The sequence below is a fragment of the Urocitellus parryii genome, unplaced genomic scaffold, assembly GCF_045843805.1.
Source record: "Urocitellus parryii isolate mUroPar1 unplaced genomic scaffold, mUroPar1.hap1 Scaffold_48, whole genome shotgun sequence".
NCBI lineage: Eukaryota > Metazoa > Chordata > Mammalia > Rodentia > Sciuridae > Urocitellus > Urocitellus parryii.
The window spans coordinates 3345474-3362308 of NW_027554049.1; the positions used below are offsets into that span (position 1 = coordinate 3345474).

At 37.4% G+C, this 16835-nt stretch overlaps 1 pseudogene; it reads right to left on the reverse strand.

Annotated features, from left to right (window-relative positions):
* Positions 1-339: 339 nt before the first annotated feature.
* On the reverse strand, positions 340-16496 carry LOC144252588 (isocitrate dehydrogenase [NADP] cytoplasmic-like; annotated as a pseudogene).
* Positions 16497-16835: the final 339 nt, after the last annotated feature.

The window sequence follows — 16835 nt, forward strand, 5'->3', positions numbered from 1 at the left end:
AACAATACTGTGGCTATTGTTAACCCTTTTGAGCACTCTTGATTTTGGTCATTTATATTGGAACATGTGAAGGAATAACATTGAATATGAAAGTAACTCCTAGGCTGCTTCTAGAAAATAAAACACAATTTAAAAAGAGTTCCCTGCCACGTTCAGGAAGGTGGCAATTACTGTATATATAGGAAAAAGGGTGTATACTTATAGAAAAGATCAACTCCAGCTTACAAACAAATTATAAAATTGATTTTGTTTTAACCTGTGAGTGTGATACAAAAAAAAAATGTAAACTTGTGGACCTAGTTACCAAGACCACTTATCCTCCTAAGCCCAGACATGAAATTAAAGTTTGGCTTGAGCTAGTATTATCTTCAAGTTTTCTCCAAGTTTGTCCATGAACTCAAAGGTATTCAAGTAGTCAGAACGCTGTACGCTAAAAGGAGAGAAAAAAGGAAAGATGGAAATTTAGTTTTTTTCTAATATTGTAGGAGGTAGAGAAAAAATTCCTAAAAACACTATTTAACATAGTATTCTATCTATTTCTAGAAGTCAACCGATTAATATTACCAAGCTACAAGAATACTGACAATGGCTATGTTTCCAGTTCATAGGGCTGACCCAGTCTTGGGCATCCTGCAGTGGAGGCTCAAAAACATTCACAGTAGGTTCCATGCCATGTAGCTTTGAGGTTGAAACTATCAAAAGTTTCAGTTTAGACTAATCCAATGAGAGCAGACTCATCCTACTCCTTAATTCTTAGAAATAATAAAACCTGTTGAGAGTATAGCCATGCCTTTACCTACATTCTCATTCACCGTTACATGTTCTTAAAAAAGCTTAAATTCTCTTGTTTCTATCAGTGTTTTATTTAAGAAAAACAAAAAAGAATGGATTAACTGACATAATCCTGCTGGTACATGCCCATCAAATAGGCTGCAAAGATCCTATAGATACTACATACACTATACAGATTGGAACATTTCAAACATTGTATTCTCGATGGAAATTCAAGTTAAGAAATTTGCAGTGATTGAGTATATGCACTTTATTTGGGTGTACTGAAATCTCTGAGGATATACCAGTTGGGACTTGGTATTAGTGTTAATTTTTTCTAAAATTTCTTAAGATGAGTCCTGGTAACTAACTCTGACTTTGAGAGAGTTATCTGATTAGCAGCTAATGCAATGGAATACTGGTTACCATGTCCTCAGAAAAGCCCAAGGCAATCAATGCACAGTAAGTTCCACTGTACTGAAGGTTAGTGGAACTTAAGGAAGTGATAGTAATCAATGAACATCTTATACTTGCGCTACTTATTTGTCTCATTTGTAAATTAAAGAAAATAATGGGATGGAATTAGCTAGACTCTGAGTTCCCTTTTTTCCTAATTGACTATCATTTTCTTAAAATTAAATAAGTTGTTCATTCAATTACTGTTAACTAGATCAGCAAATTATAGCCCAGCCATAGAATAAATTTAGCCTGTAGTCTGGTTTTGTACACAAAAGTATAATTGGCAAGTTGCTGTATCTATGCATCTTTGTATTATCTATGACCACCTTCCTGCCACAACAGTAGATGCCAAGTTTAGTATTTGCATAGTTCCCAAAAGACTGTATGTCCCACAAGCTAAAATGTAGCTGGGCTTGGTGGCATAAGCTTGTAAGCCCAGCTACCAGAAGATTGAGGCAGGAGGATCACAAATTCAAGGCTAGCCTGGGCAACTTAGTAAGACCCTGCCAAAAAAAAAAATCCTAAAGATATAGCTCAATGATGGAGCATTCTTGAGTTCAATCACCAGAACCCCCACACACACATACACAATCTGAAATGTTTACTGTCTGACACTACATAGATAATGTCTAGTGACCCCTAAAAAGGATGATGAATATCAATTTACATAATTACAAAAAACACTGGTGTTTTGATGCTGGTGAGGGTAAATGGCAATCTGACCACAGAGTTCAGGGCATCTTATACTTACTTGGGTAGACCTTTAATGCAAGCAGCCAAGTCCTTGGTCATAAAGCCAGCCTCAATGGTCTCAATGCAGACTTCTTCCAAAACCTTTGCAAAGATGCCAAGTTCATTATTGTTATCCAGCTTTGCCCTGTGGGCTAACCCTCTGGTCCAAGCAAAAATGGAAGCTAAAAAAGAGAAACAGCCATCCCAGGTCTAAGAATTCCCAAATCTTTCACAATTCCCCCAAACAGAACATTTAAAAAAATTAGGTTGTGGGTTTTATTAGATGATATCCATATAGGGCAGAAGTTTTAGGAAAGCTGGAAATACTTTCCCAAATAGAAACTACCCCCCCCAATACCCCAAACCCCAGAGGAAAGGGACCAGGGGGTGGTGGGAGGAGAGAGGGGGAATGTACTATGAAGTGATATTGGCCAAGTTTTGTTGTTATATTTTGTGCACGTACAATATGTAACAACAAACCCCACCATTATGCAACTATAATGCACTAAGAAAAAGTGTGGGTAAAAACACCTACATTTTAATGGTATGGTACTAGAGCTTGATGTTTAAGGCATTTCTGTCTTAGAAAAGGTCTCTATATCTTTTGTCTACATGTCTACATTGGTCTCCTCTTTTTAGGCTGCTATCTCTTTTTAAAGTGCTGACCTTGACACCTTGTTGGAGGCATCTATCCATGTGACTTTTAGATGTGTAGCCTCCAGTGACATTTCACTGCTCTAGGGACAGTTGATACACTTGTTGATAATATTCTTTTCTGTAATGTATACTCTTCTACAAAATAGAAAAGCACATTTTGAGAACATTATTAAGCATGTTAAAATAGCTCCTATTAGTAGAATTCATTAGCTACTTGCTGATGACTTTTCACACAAAACACTGAGTAGCCTAAGGAATGTGCCTGAGTTCCTCTGGAGATCTCCTTTGGAGAACACTCTTGTCAGAAATCGATGTAGGAGTAGACACCATCTTACCAATAGGATTGGTGGACGTCTCCTGTCCTTTCTGGTACATGCGGTAGTGGCGTGTTACTGTCCCATGGGCAGCCTCTGCTTCTACTGTCTTGCCATCTGGACAAATCAGCACACTAGTCATCATGCCAAGGGAGCCATAACCTGTAGGTGGCAGAGCATTAAGTACTGGTCCATCTGCGAGAAGACTGGTCTCTCAGCATTGAGAGCAAAAGACTCAATCTTGTCAGGTCTTGGTAAGCAAAGTAAGCATGAGCACATGAAGTCATTGGTAGCTCCTCTGCATTTCAGAAAATGAAGTATCCAGATCTCAGAGTCAAAGGATCTTGAGAACCTGAGCTGTTTCTCATTTATCTCTGGTACCTGCTTCATGATGGAGGGTTTGGGGTCTGACTGCCTGTTTTTCACCCTATTCTGTGACTTCATATCTGCTGTGACTCAGTTTTCCTACCTATAAAATGAGAATAATAAAAGGACCTACTTTACTGTGTTGTTGTGGGATTAGATGAATATACATATAATTTGTGAATATATATTCATATTTCTTAGAAAAATATCTGCACAGTAAGAGCTCAATATCTTGTTGTTATTATATGCAGATACTCTGCTATTCTGAGGGAATAAGGATTAAAGAGTTGTCTCCTGCCTTCAATTTACTATAAACTCATGGGGATGGGAAAAAGGCTCATAAATACAGGATGGGTTAGATCCAAGAACATTCTAATTGCTCTTCCTTGTTCTCTGTAATACCCTCAACAAAACAACTCTTTTCCATGGTTTCCTATTCAGAGAACCATATTCTAGCAGTTAAGTTAATTCACTTATTTTTTTTAATGTACACTTTTTCACTTGAATTCAAGGGACCCTTTCCACATTTGTGCCACCACCTATGAGTTCTCATTAAGTTAATAATGTAAACTTCCAATAAATAAACAAATGGCTACTTTTGTGTGGGCAGAGATCAAGTGGATCTACTCTAATTTCATTTTAGTTTTTGGTCATCTTTAAGCCCAGTTAAGAAATTTCTGTGTGGAATTAATAGTTTCTTCCATATCCCTGTATTTCTTTGAGGCTTCATAGATACTCAAATTAAGTTGATTAGAGAATTCAGGACCCGACCATGGGGAATTTGTCTATTTATTAATATTAGGATATAAGCTTATGCCATTGTCAAAACTGAGGACATAAATGAAATGGCCTGAGTCTGAAGTAGTTTGTGTCTCTAGAGAAGAATGAACAAAAAGATAGCTGGGCTGGTTTTCATCCATTTAGCTGAGATCACCTGATCTACCAGACTCTGGTCTTGAGTAGGTCTCTTATCAGGGCCCATGGTACTTCAGATCTCTTGCTTCATAGTCCTTTAAACTTTTATAACTTGTCATTTACATCTGAAATATTTCTTTTGATACTCTCTTTTTATTGCCATGAGAACCTTTAAACATGGAATAACTTTGGGTCCTTCTCCCAGAACTCCGATGACAAGGAATAGCTCTCCTCATCTTCTGTGGAGTCACCACTAAGCAGTGCACCTTTCTGTATGTACTTAGTACAAACCACCAAGGATCTGGAGACAGAGGAGGTGGGAGTGGTGGTGGTAAAGAGTTGTGTAATTCAGTTATCTGATATAAAAGTAATCTTGGGTCTGGTCTACTGATTTTCAAACTGATTAGAGATGTTTAACTTTCAAAGAGAAAAAGTAGTACTTCCTGAGAGAAAGTAAACATAATTAAAGCCTATGCAAAAATTCATCTGGGGAGAATCAAGTTCCTACAGCTACCAAGAGTAACTGAAACTGAGCAGCAACTTGGTGCTGAGGAAAACAGGGAAAGGGGAATTTCTGTTGATTTGGCCAATTCCCCTGGCATGAAGTACCTGGTTCCTGGAATTTCTGTGAATGGCCCTGGACTTCTTTGCTCAATATTTCTTTGTACAATCCCCTTTGTTAAAAGCTAAGCAGTAAGCTTAAATTAAAAAATATATATATATATATATATATATATATATATATATATATATATATACACACACACACACACACACACACAGAGACATAAACACATACACATATATATTTATACACACACACACACACACAGTAACAAAGCAGCCTGATTCAAGGCTGGCAGTAGGGGCATGATCAGGACCTGTTGCCAGGTGAATGAGCTCCTGGAGATACTGCTCACAGTTGCCCGACAACCCAGGCCACTCACTTTATTGTTCCTTCTTGCCTGAGTACACTCGGTTTTCATAATATCACCGGAGGGAAAATGAATGCAGGAAAAGGGGGTGACTTCTGGACCAGGTAGTTGGCTACCTGTTGGACATTTTAAAACTTCAAGGAAAAAAAGGATGAGGTGAGTTTAACCTAAGACTGGAGCCAGCAGTGTTAAACCCCTGCTTATTTCCTCTGTGACCTTGAATAATCCACTTCCCCATCTAAACTTAATTTCTTTATGTGTCAGAAAATGAATGATGGATCTGGGTGCTTTGTAGCACTACCATTTCATAGTTTTACAACTAAGGACTACGAAATCCCTCTTCCCAAACTATAGATCTACCATGGAATGACCTCAGGGCTAGCAGGCTCCATCTACCTTCACCTGCTGCTCTGGCTCCTTACCTTGGGCCACGGAGTCTGACTGCACATCACCATCATAGTTTTTACAGGCTCAGATGAAGCCTCCCTCTGATTTCATAGCTTGAGCCACCATGTCATCGATGAGCCTATGCTCATACCAGATCTTTTGGGTTTCAAATTGGGATTTGTACTGCCTAAGAAAAAAGAGAAAAATTAGAACAATTAAAAAAGAAGTTGGCTTTTCAGGGCTGTCATCTGCTTCTCCCAAAGGCTTAGAAGGGGACAGGGAGCAGCCTTTTCAGTAGACAGAGCACAAATGTGGGACTCTAACACAGGCTAAATCTCTGCTCAAGCATTCTCTGGCTATGAAACCCCAATTTGGCCACCTGTCACACCTTGCAGGAAAGGTGTGATACAGTAGGCTGACCCAACTATTGCTTTAATTTCTAATTTTCAATATAGTACTGATCATATTCTTGAGACTTAGAGTCTTTTAAGAATGTAGCAAAGGAAGCTGAGTATAGTGGTCTATTCCTATAATTCTAGCAACCCAGGAGGCTTAGGCAGGAGGATTGCAACTTCTCAGCAATTTAGCAAGACCCTCAGCAACTTAGCAAGACCTTGTCTCAAAATAAAAAATAAAAAGGGCTGGGGTATAGGTTATTAGTAAAGCACCCTTGGGTTCAATCTTGGTGCTGAAAAGAAAAAATAATATAACAAAGGGAATAAAAGATATTCCAATGACATGATATCATTCAGGAAACTAGATGTACTATGGGACAGTTTCTAGGCTTAGTACAGATGGATAGTTGGAAGAGGGAATCAAAATGCCTTTGGAAAGATTTTTTTTATCCAGAAAAACTGCATCTGAACTGAAGAGTTAACACAGGCTCACCTCACAGGTTGTTGGGCCCGAGGTTGTTATAAATTTATACTTAAGTTCAAAAGACCATGTAAGGTAGAGTTTCAATCATTACAATGATTTTTAGAAGGACGAAAATGGGCCTGACTCATAAACTGACATATTTGTCAAATCAGAACTTTCTATCACTAACAGGGTTCTTTAGTCAAATACTAAACAATCCTGGCTCTGTGAAAAATTAAGGATGGGCCCTGTTTTAGAACATGTTTATTTTCCAAAAGCAATTTAGAGTGGTTTTATTTCACTCCTGCTAAATCTTAGTTTTGCTCTTATCTAATTTAAGGATTATTGAAGATTTTCACTTGATTTGTCACAGAATCAAAGGGATAAGGAAATGCAAATTCTATACCACAAATGCCAGCTTACTTGGAAACAAAAGAAAGAAAAAGGAATAAAGAATGGCAGTTACTTGACATATATCTCCTGAAAGATGTCTTTAAAGCACCCATCATATTTCTTCAGAATAGTGTTTTTGGTGCTCAGATACAAAGGCCAACCCTTAGACAGAGCCATTTGGAAGGAACTGTGTGCAAAATCTTCAATTGACTTGTCTTCATTGTACATTCCCATGGCAACTCCACCACCCACTGCAGGGAGCAATGAGAGAAAAAAAGAAAGTAAACGTGGGATAGCTGGAACGAGGTTAAAGGAATCTCCACAACCAAAATACCAATTCTTGGCTCCCCTGGCTGAGCCTAGACTTCAAGTCCCTGGCAGTCTTCCAAACTGAACAGTTCAGGAGTTTTCAAGGGACAGGATAGGATGAAAATCAGTTCTAGATAAGAATAGTCTAACTTGTTTTGGAAGGACCACGGAAATAAGAAAAACATATGGTCTTCAGGATCCCAAAGATACTGAAATACCAAAAACTACTAATATGGAGGCTGTGGCTATGGCTCAGCGGTAGCACACTTGCCTGGCATGTGTGAGACACTGGGTTCGATTCTCAACACTGCATATAAAAATACATAAAATAAAAGTCTAACAACAACTAAAAATATATTTTAAAAAACCTGCTAATGTGACAGAAATATACTCACAAATGGGCAAATAATTTTGAATTTGTTTTTTATGTACTTTAACAATTTCCAACATGTATTTTGAACTTAAGGGTGTACTCAGCCCATAATTATTGAGAAAGATTTGCATTTTAAATACGAAATGAAAATTCTTGTAATTTCCAGAAGGATACTGAGCATGCCTACTGCAATTGGTGGAAATAATTACGCTACATGTAATTATTCATGTTTCACAACTTTTATTAGTTGAACTCTGTTATTACTGAAACTTGAACCCATACCAACTCCCAGGGTGCTGAAACTCACAGAAGTAGATTCTATTAAGATGACATTATTTAAAGGAGGTAAGGAAAAAAAAAGATATATAGGTGTTATCTTTTTTAAAAATTTGTTTGTTTAAATTTTTTAAATTTGTTTGTTTCAATGAGTACTTTCAGCAACCTTTGGGTGGGATTGCCCTAATGAAACTTTGAAGCTGCCAGGGAAGAAAAAAAAAAAACAAAAACAAATGTTTCACTTTCACAGGATAAATTCCCAGAAGGGCAAGGAGAAAATCTTAGCAAATAATGCAACCATTTCTAAATACAAACCCCACCAGAGCAAAGGGCAGGATTGCATGACAGATGATTTGGGGCTATTAATGTTTAATTTATACCATTTGTGCATAAGATATTCCTGCAAATCTTCCCTCCATATTTTAAGACAAATGCATAAATGTCTCCTTGTCATTGCCTATATGCATTTCCAGTTAAGTGACTAACCCCTTCATGCCTTATTCATGGCATGGGAGGGTATGGAACCAACTACTTTTTAAGTTAGATTTTTGGTCCGTAGAAGTGTAGAATTGGGTTATATTTTTAGGCAGTCACATACTAATTTTGAAAAAAAAAACAGTAATAATGTTTCTAAATCATTTGTTTTTTAAAAAAAGAAGATGTAGCTTATGATGGACTCATACATACCTTCAAAGTTATGTACCAGGTATGTCACCTTCTGGGTTCCATCACTTGGTGTGTAGGTTATCTCTACTTTTCCAGGCCCAGGAATGACAAAATCAGTTGCTCTGTACTATATAAGTAGGAAAAAGGTATTAAGAAAAGAAAAATATCCCAATAGGAATTATAAGGAAATATATATATATATATATATATATATATATATATATATATATCTGAGAGAGAGACAGAGAGATAGAGAAACACACATGAGCACAAGAGCACACCAAGATAAACAAGAGAATATAGCTTGTCCTTTTTTTTTTGTTGTTATTAGGGATTGAATTCAGGGTGCATAACCACTGAACTACATTCCCAGTCTTTTTTATTTAATTACTCTGAGACAGGGTCTCCCAAGTTGCTGAGGCTGGCCTTGAACTTGGGATCCTCCTGCCTTAGCTTCCTGAGTTGCTGGGATTACAGGCTACCACATCTGGCAGATCTTTAAAGAGATAGAAACGAAGATAGTCCAGAGTTCCTCTAGTTAGTGGTAATGCACATTAAAAAGTCAGTCAGTATTTATTAGAAGGTTACCATGTATGTGACAGTTTTATGGGCACTGATACAGAGAACACAGAGAATAACACAAGATTCTTTCTTTAGGAAGCTTACCAACCTAATAAAGACAATACTAAGTGAGAAGTGACAGAGAGTTTTCAAATGTCAGAAAGAGTCATAAACCTATAAATCAATAAAAACGCTGCAGGGTGATGAAGAGATACTACCTGGCCCATGGGCTGAGGAAGCTGTGCTGCAGGGAGGATTATAATACTACTTGTGCTGAAAATGATGATAGAGCTGATGCTTTGTCCTTACTATGTATCAAATGCTTTAAGATGATGTCATTTGATTCTCACATCAATCTTACAAAGATGTCAGTGTGATATAATGAAAATAATGCATCCTGAGTCCAGAGACTTGGGATCATTACTTAGACTTTCAGGGCTCAGTCGTTCCAGTTATCACTTGTCCACATGAAAAAAAAATCATCTGGAAGCTGCTGTGACAGTTGATGACCCCCCCCCCCAAATCCTATTCACCTCCCTCATGAGCATAAGCCATTCCAGTGGAGAAATGTGCCTGGTACACATGAGGTGTTCACAAGTCATTCGTGCACCGAAACTTACTCAAAGACTTGGGTTAATTGGGAGACTTGGAGTTAGGAATTAACAAGCACCAGCCACACCTATAGGTTTATAGTAATACTAACAGTAGGTAAAAGAGCATTCAGATAACAAAAAAAGATTAAATATCTATTCTACAAAGAACACTTATGACATATAAAGTCATTCACTATGGGTTGCTGATTTGTTTCCATTTCTCAAAAGGAAGAACTGAGACATCAAGGCACTATAAATGCTTTGCATAGGGTTTATGCACATTTACACAGCAAATCAACCTGGCATTTGAAAATTTTAATCTTGACTTTAAACAACAGAATGTCCATTATTACAAATGACTGATGCTACAATTAAAAAAAAAGACAGACTGAATTGGTAAGAACTGCCACCTATGCATCCTTGCTTGGGACTCTGGTACCTGTGTGGGGCCTGGCCAGGATGAAGGGACAGTATGAACCACAGGGTGGAACAAAGTTAACCAACTCCTTGGGGACTGAGCTGGCAACCCTGTCCCCAGAAATATCTTCCCTGGCCACACCGTTTACAGGGATGACTACATAGAAGTGCGGATTTTGGATTTTAGCATTAGGGAATTCCTGTTTTTAAGGTTCTTGTAAGACATAAGCTTCTTTCTATGAAAATCTGAAACCTGCCTCAGCACAATTTGGAATTTGTTTAATTGCCAGCTTTTCTGCTTAACTTGGCAATGAGTCTATTTGTATAGAAATACAGAATCCATTTTTGGTTTTCAAGTAGGAAAAAATGTTCTAACTAGATTGCTTTTGAATACTAAGCCAGTTATCATGTTTAATATCATATTTGGTGGTTCTCAACCCTATCTGTACATTAGAATCACTTGTGGAACTGATTCAAAAGCCTGAATTCAGATTTCAGCTGGTGGAGATGGGACTCAGATATTAGACAAAAACCAAAAAGGTAAAGCTAAACCTAACCAAACCAATGAATCATTCATAAGTGGATCTTATTATGCAGCCAGCATTGAAAACCACTGATCTGGTTGGATCATATGATACTACTAAAAAATAAAAAAAATAAAAAACAATTGGCCATTTGTGTGATATAACTAACAAAAGGATAAAGAAAGAAAAAAACATGTTTGGCAAAAATCATGTGTTGAGATGGGTATCTACAGTAAGTTTATCTGTATTTACCTCTACCTAAATGTGGGTAAATATACAGCTATACATATTAGAATTTCTAAATTTTGCAACTTTGCTTAATGGGTGTAGACACCAAAAGATAAGGATAAAAACCCATATAAATCAGAATTGCTGGGTCATGTAAAAATATATGGAAAATTATGCCCAAATGACTTACTTGGTCCCCATAAGCATGACGGCCTATGATGATGGGTTTTATCCATTCCACTCACAAGTCGTGGGATATTTTTGCAGATAATTGCTTCCCTGAAGACAGTGCCACCCAGAATATTTCGGATAGTGCCATTTGGTGATTTCCACATTTGCTTCAACTTGAACTCCTCAACCCTCTTCTCGTCAGGGGTGATAGTAGCACATTTGATGCCAACATTATACTTCTTTATAGCTTCTGCAGCATCCTTGGTGACCTGGTCATTGGTGGCATCACGATTCTCTATGCCTAAGTCATAGCTAGAAAGGGAAAAATGTATCAATACTTCAGGAAAATAAATAAGTTATAATCCATGACCCCACTGGTGACAGTCAGAGGTTGCTATGCAGAACATAAAGGCCTCAAATACACCTAAATCTGTCAAGTTTTAGCACTGATGTATCCTAAACATAGAAGATGACTGACAATTCAAGAAGGAAGTAAAGAGTCAAGAGAACTAGGCTAGTGGGCAGCTGTCTATCTAGAAATTGAATGGAAAACAATGAACTCTGCCAAATTGCCCCCTATTTTTCACCATCTTGAGGCAATAACAACACATGAACAACCCTTTGGCATGGCTTCCCTCTATATAATTAGCATACAAGTTAAACCTAAGCACTACCTAATTTTCCCTTAGTAAATATTGTGCTTGAAAAATAAAGGGGTGGAAGGCTTAAAGGATGTTTTGTATTCTGACATTAAAGTGGTGAAGGGTATAGAGATTACTGTTGTGCAAAAAATACTAATGACTGCTTCATTTATGCCAGTTAGTCATAAGGTGAACCTTCCCCTAATTCTTGGGCAAGTCTCTATGTTCTGGAAACAAGCCTGCAGTTTATTGGATAAGTAGTAGAACCCATCAACAGTTTCATATGCACCAGAAAGTTTTAGCTCAACGTACACCAACACCCATACTGCAGGTCATGCCGAGCTGAATGAATGTTGGCTGTTCATGGAACACAAAAACATGATTTTATGGAAAGTAGTAAAAACAAAATAATAGAATAACTTATTTTGTTCTCTAAGAATTTAAAGTTTTTCAGCTCTCAAAAATTGCTAAGCCAAATAGTCGCTAGATTTCTGTTCTTAGTTTTCACATCTTCTTTCCTTAGATATCCCAATTGCTGATGCAAACACAGAAATAGCAATCTTGATTGATTCGCAAATAAAAAAAAATGTCTAATGCTTCAACTTTAGATAATTCACATAAATCTAACAAAGCCACATACTTTCTTATCTTCCTGCATAGAAAATGCTGAATATAGACAACGTCTAATCCCAACTCCACAAGATGGATGGCCACAGTTTTCATGTTCCTAAGTATGATTCTCATCAGAAGAATCTACCAGAAAATTAGTGGATTTCCTGCTTCCCTTAACATTTCTAAAAGAAAAGAAGAAATAAATAGCCAGGACCACTACTGAGTCTTCATAAAAACAACAACAACAAAAACAAAACCAAAAATAAAAAAACAAAATCAAAAACAATCAATCACTACACTTCTTTCAAAAAGAAGCAGAAATAACAGCAAGTTTGGAACAACTTAAAACTTATTTGAACTTGCAAGAATTCTTTAGTTTGTAGCCACTGACTTTTTTTTCTGCCTAGGCATAAAGACACCCCTTTAAAAGGCCTTATGAGTCTATACTAAAGAGGCTAGCATTATTATTCTGGACCCTGTAAACCCCTGCAAGTTCACATAATGTCATGCAAAGTTCTGAAAAAGGAGAGAGTTTGTGAAATGCTTCTTCAACCCACTTGGAAACTGTTTTTATGCTCTGTTCCCTGTATGTTTTGTGGACTCCTACAAGCACAGTCTTTACACCACATGGTGGCTGCAATACAGACATTATCAGCACCTTAATTTTAGAACAATTAAAAAGGGCGTCTAATGACAGCATGAGAACTGAAAGTCTAAACCAAAGCAAGTTAACGGGTCCTCAGGACACATTCTGAATACTTCTGGATGGAGGCAGACACTTAATTGTTGCCAACAATTTGTCTGAAACGTGTTGCTCTATATTGTACTCTACCAGGCTTCAGCCACTTCACCTTTTTAAACATTCTGCCTCTACTTAGTTTGAATGCTCAAAAACAAGAGCTGCTTATAAAAGACACAAGGAAAAAATGAGAGAATTACGAACATACTTTCACATCTGCCCCCAAACACTGTAAAGACGGGGCAAAGAGACAAAGATGACCTAAGGGAACTGGGGCTTGAGGTGGGTGTCTCAGAGAACCATGAGGGTTCTTTCAGTGCAGCAGCTGTATGAAAGGGTGAAAGGTCAAGAATGAAAAGGAAACATCCACTGACTGATTAAGAGAATGATAGAAAATTGAGATTGAAAGGATAAAATTTACTTTACTATTTTTTACATCCTCTCGTTTTTTTCTCTTCCACAAGTAATACATTGTGCTACTCATGGGCACTGATTTATTACAAATAAAACCATCACTGGAATCAAGGTAAGAAAGCCCTCAAAATTTGTTCCCCTTATGATTCTTGAGTTCTAGATAATGATAAATCCAGTTTTTCTACTAGAATGTTAAATTAGAAGGTTCATTAGGTATATTTAAGCCTGATCACAAAACATGGCTACATCTATTTTTAAAAGCCAATTGTACCCTGAAATAACTTAGATTAAACTTTCTGAATCTGCTAGCTTCATGGACGAATAATTCATTTACCTATGCAGATCCAATTCCACATAAGGAAAAATGAGTTTTTTTTAATCAGTTCCCAAATGATTCGTGTCATTTCATCTCCTTGCATCTCTACCACAGAACCATCATGGATTTTTTGGGACATTTTTACTTCAATAAATCTAAAAAGAAGAACAGATTGGATATATGCCTTGTCATTATTTCATTATAAAGTGGAAATGAAATATAAACAATCACGTGACTACTAAAAAAACAGTTCATAATAGTTCTTACATGCAAAGCAAATAACAATTATATTTACCATCAGAATCGAGAATTTTCTCTGTATAAAGCATTGTGTTGTGTTCTTTATATGTGGTTTGTGTCAGCCCTATTAGCCCTATAAGATGGAAATTGTTTAACCATTTTACCTTTAGAGAAAACTAGCTTTGCCCAAGGCCACCTTGCTAAAGGGTAGGGGTGTCTGACCTTGTACATGTCCTTAATAATGCAATCACTATTCTCAACTATTGGTTTGTCTTATGAAATGAGATTATTTTCACAATATCATCCTAGTTGAACATATTTATCCAATTCAATTCCTCATTTTATTGGGCCCATAAGATGAGCAGAACAGCAAGTGCTAGTATTTCTCCTAAAAGGCTATTTTGGTGAAAATACCATTGAGGAGATTCAACTGGTTCTTATGACCCATATTCCAGATAACTTCAGAAGTGCAAGACAAAGAATTCCTGGTGGAACTGTGCAAGATAAAGAATTCCTGGTAGAACTCTGCTTTCCTAGAGACAACACAGGCTTCAGAGATGTGAAGCTAAATACAAAAGTGACTTCTCAATTAGAGAAATCTGAATAGGAAAGGTCCCCTGCCTAGGATCCAAGCATGTCCCTGTCTTGTTCTTCAGTATCCTAACTCCTCCATGGTTCCTCTAGCCCTTCACAGGCGAGGATAAGCTACTAGTGGGTGGGATGGGGGAAACAGCATTGTTTTAGGGAGGCATGGCCCTTTAAAAAATGACATGTGGGGGTACAAAATACCAATTAATCTAATTCCATAAAGAACAAAGCTGGATCCTTTGGAAGAAATGAAACTGTGAGCCTTCAAAGAAGACCATGGTTTACGCTTATTCCCGAAGAGACACAGGCCTTGAGCCTGCTAAAAGAATCTGTTCCTTCTCATGACACTTTAATAGAAACTTTGCCCAGCAACACAACTGCAAATTACTTTTAACCCCTTAAGTTAGAATGAGAACTGAAAAGTCAGGAGAAATCAATTGAAAAAAAAAAAATACAAAAATAAATAAGAAGATTAGATCAGAAGCTGAAAAACAGTCTCTCTTGAACAGTTGAGCTAAAGCATTCTGGCCTTTAAATAAAAAATTTTAATACTTAGTAAGCTGTAAACCTTAGTTTCTTGTGATAAATGAGGATATAATCCCAACCCCAGGCGCACTTTCACTTCTCAAATTTGTAGTTCTAGATTCCTGTTTATTAGTATTCAGGAGGCTCCCTATATCTTACCAGGGAACTTAGAACTCAACTAGAATAAAAGAAATGAGCAAACTTGAGGATGAGTTAATTACTTCTATCAGTAATTTCAAGAACATTTTATAGTATAGCTTTAAGTGTATGAATCTGTCATGCTTAATCCTACTTTCATACCTGTCTTTGCTTTAAAACATAACAAATAAAAGCAGCGGCAAGCTTATCTTGGTCTTGATAGTACATTTTCATGGCCATGATCTTACACAGTATTATGCAATAGTTAAGACTGGGCTATTTTTCCTTAATGGCAAATACAGTTAATAGATCAGACTCTGTTCTTAAAATGTCAAAACTAAGTAACAGTTTTTTTTTTTTTAGTTTCCTTCTCAGTGAATGCAAACATACTCTCTGCAATAATTTTTCTATGTGTTATAATGCATTACTGAACAATTTAAGTTTTCCCTGCATTAATTATCTATTAAATTTTTACCATCTTTCAACAACAACAACAACAACAACAACAAAGAATTATTGTTACTACAATGTAAGGCATTAGTGTGTTTCTTCTGGATTTGATTTTAATGCCCTGGGCTTTAGATCTCACTGGATTCACTGAATTCTTATACCTCTCTGGTTTTCTGTCTCCATCCAACCCCAACTTCTGAAAGAAGGGCTGTTTCAAGCCCAATAAATGAACAGCCACCAGTTCATTTATTGAATCTGAAGGTAGTTGAATTCCAATCTCCTGACATACTGGTGTAATTCCAGAAAACAAACTTGGAATAATAATACAGGGTAGTTCAAGTAAAAAGAGCCACTTGCTCTATTTTATTTTTGTTAACCTCAAATTTTTAGCCAATTTTTAAAGGCTATGTTTAAGAACTACAATAATTGCTGGCCAAATATAGTCTCTTGCAGATCAGAGAAGACGCTAGGCTAAAAGAAATAAAGCGGTTTCAATTTATCATTGGAAATATTCTTGACTCATTCCATTGCAGTATCTTAGCTTGCCCTCAAAACTAATTAAAGGCAGGATCGCCACATCAAAGAAAGTACAGAAGAAGAGAAATTATGAATTCTCACCTTTACAGTGAACGGACTTCTAGTCACACCAACTCCTCTCAATCTTGTGGACTCAACTGCAGTTTATCTCCTAAAACACAACAAAACCGGGAATAGAAAGTCTTAAAACAAACACACACACACACACACACACACACACACACACACACACACACGTCAGGTGGATTTAGCTGTTTTTAATACCAGTCAGGCTGCCTGATTTATCTGGTTTAAAGTACAGTGCTGAGTATCCAGAGGAGCAAAGGGCAGCTTTGGGTCCACGTCCACCTTCCAAATAAAGGTCGAGGGAGTACAAATCTTTCTACGTGCACACATCTGAGGATGCGTCCGAGGGTGTGTCCCTGGTCCGTAGTCTGTTAGCTGGCCTAGGGGTTTGTAAGTCCTCGGGTGACGCTGTGAGCTTGCAGATGTCCCTGTGGACATTGTGCAAGATGGCTCCAAAGGAATCTGGACGGGTTCCTCTTTCCAGATTTCCACTCTTGATGTTCCCTATCGGGTGCCCGGACCTTAACACCCAGACACTTGGAGCTGGCGGAGTAACGCCCTCCTAGAACTTGAAATCCCGTCTCAAGGGAGGAATGCTTTCCCGACCCCCACCGCGCCCCGGGGTGTCCTAGGGAACAGTCTTTGAATTCAAACCAGAGCTCCG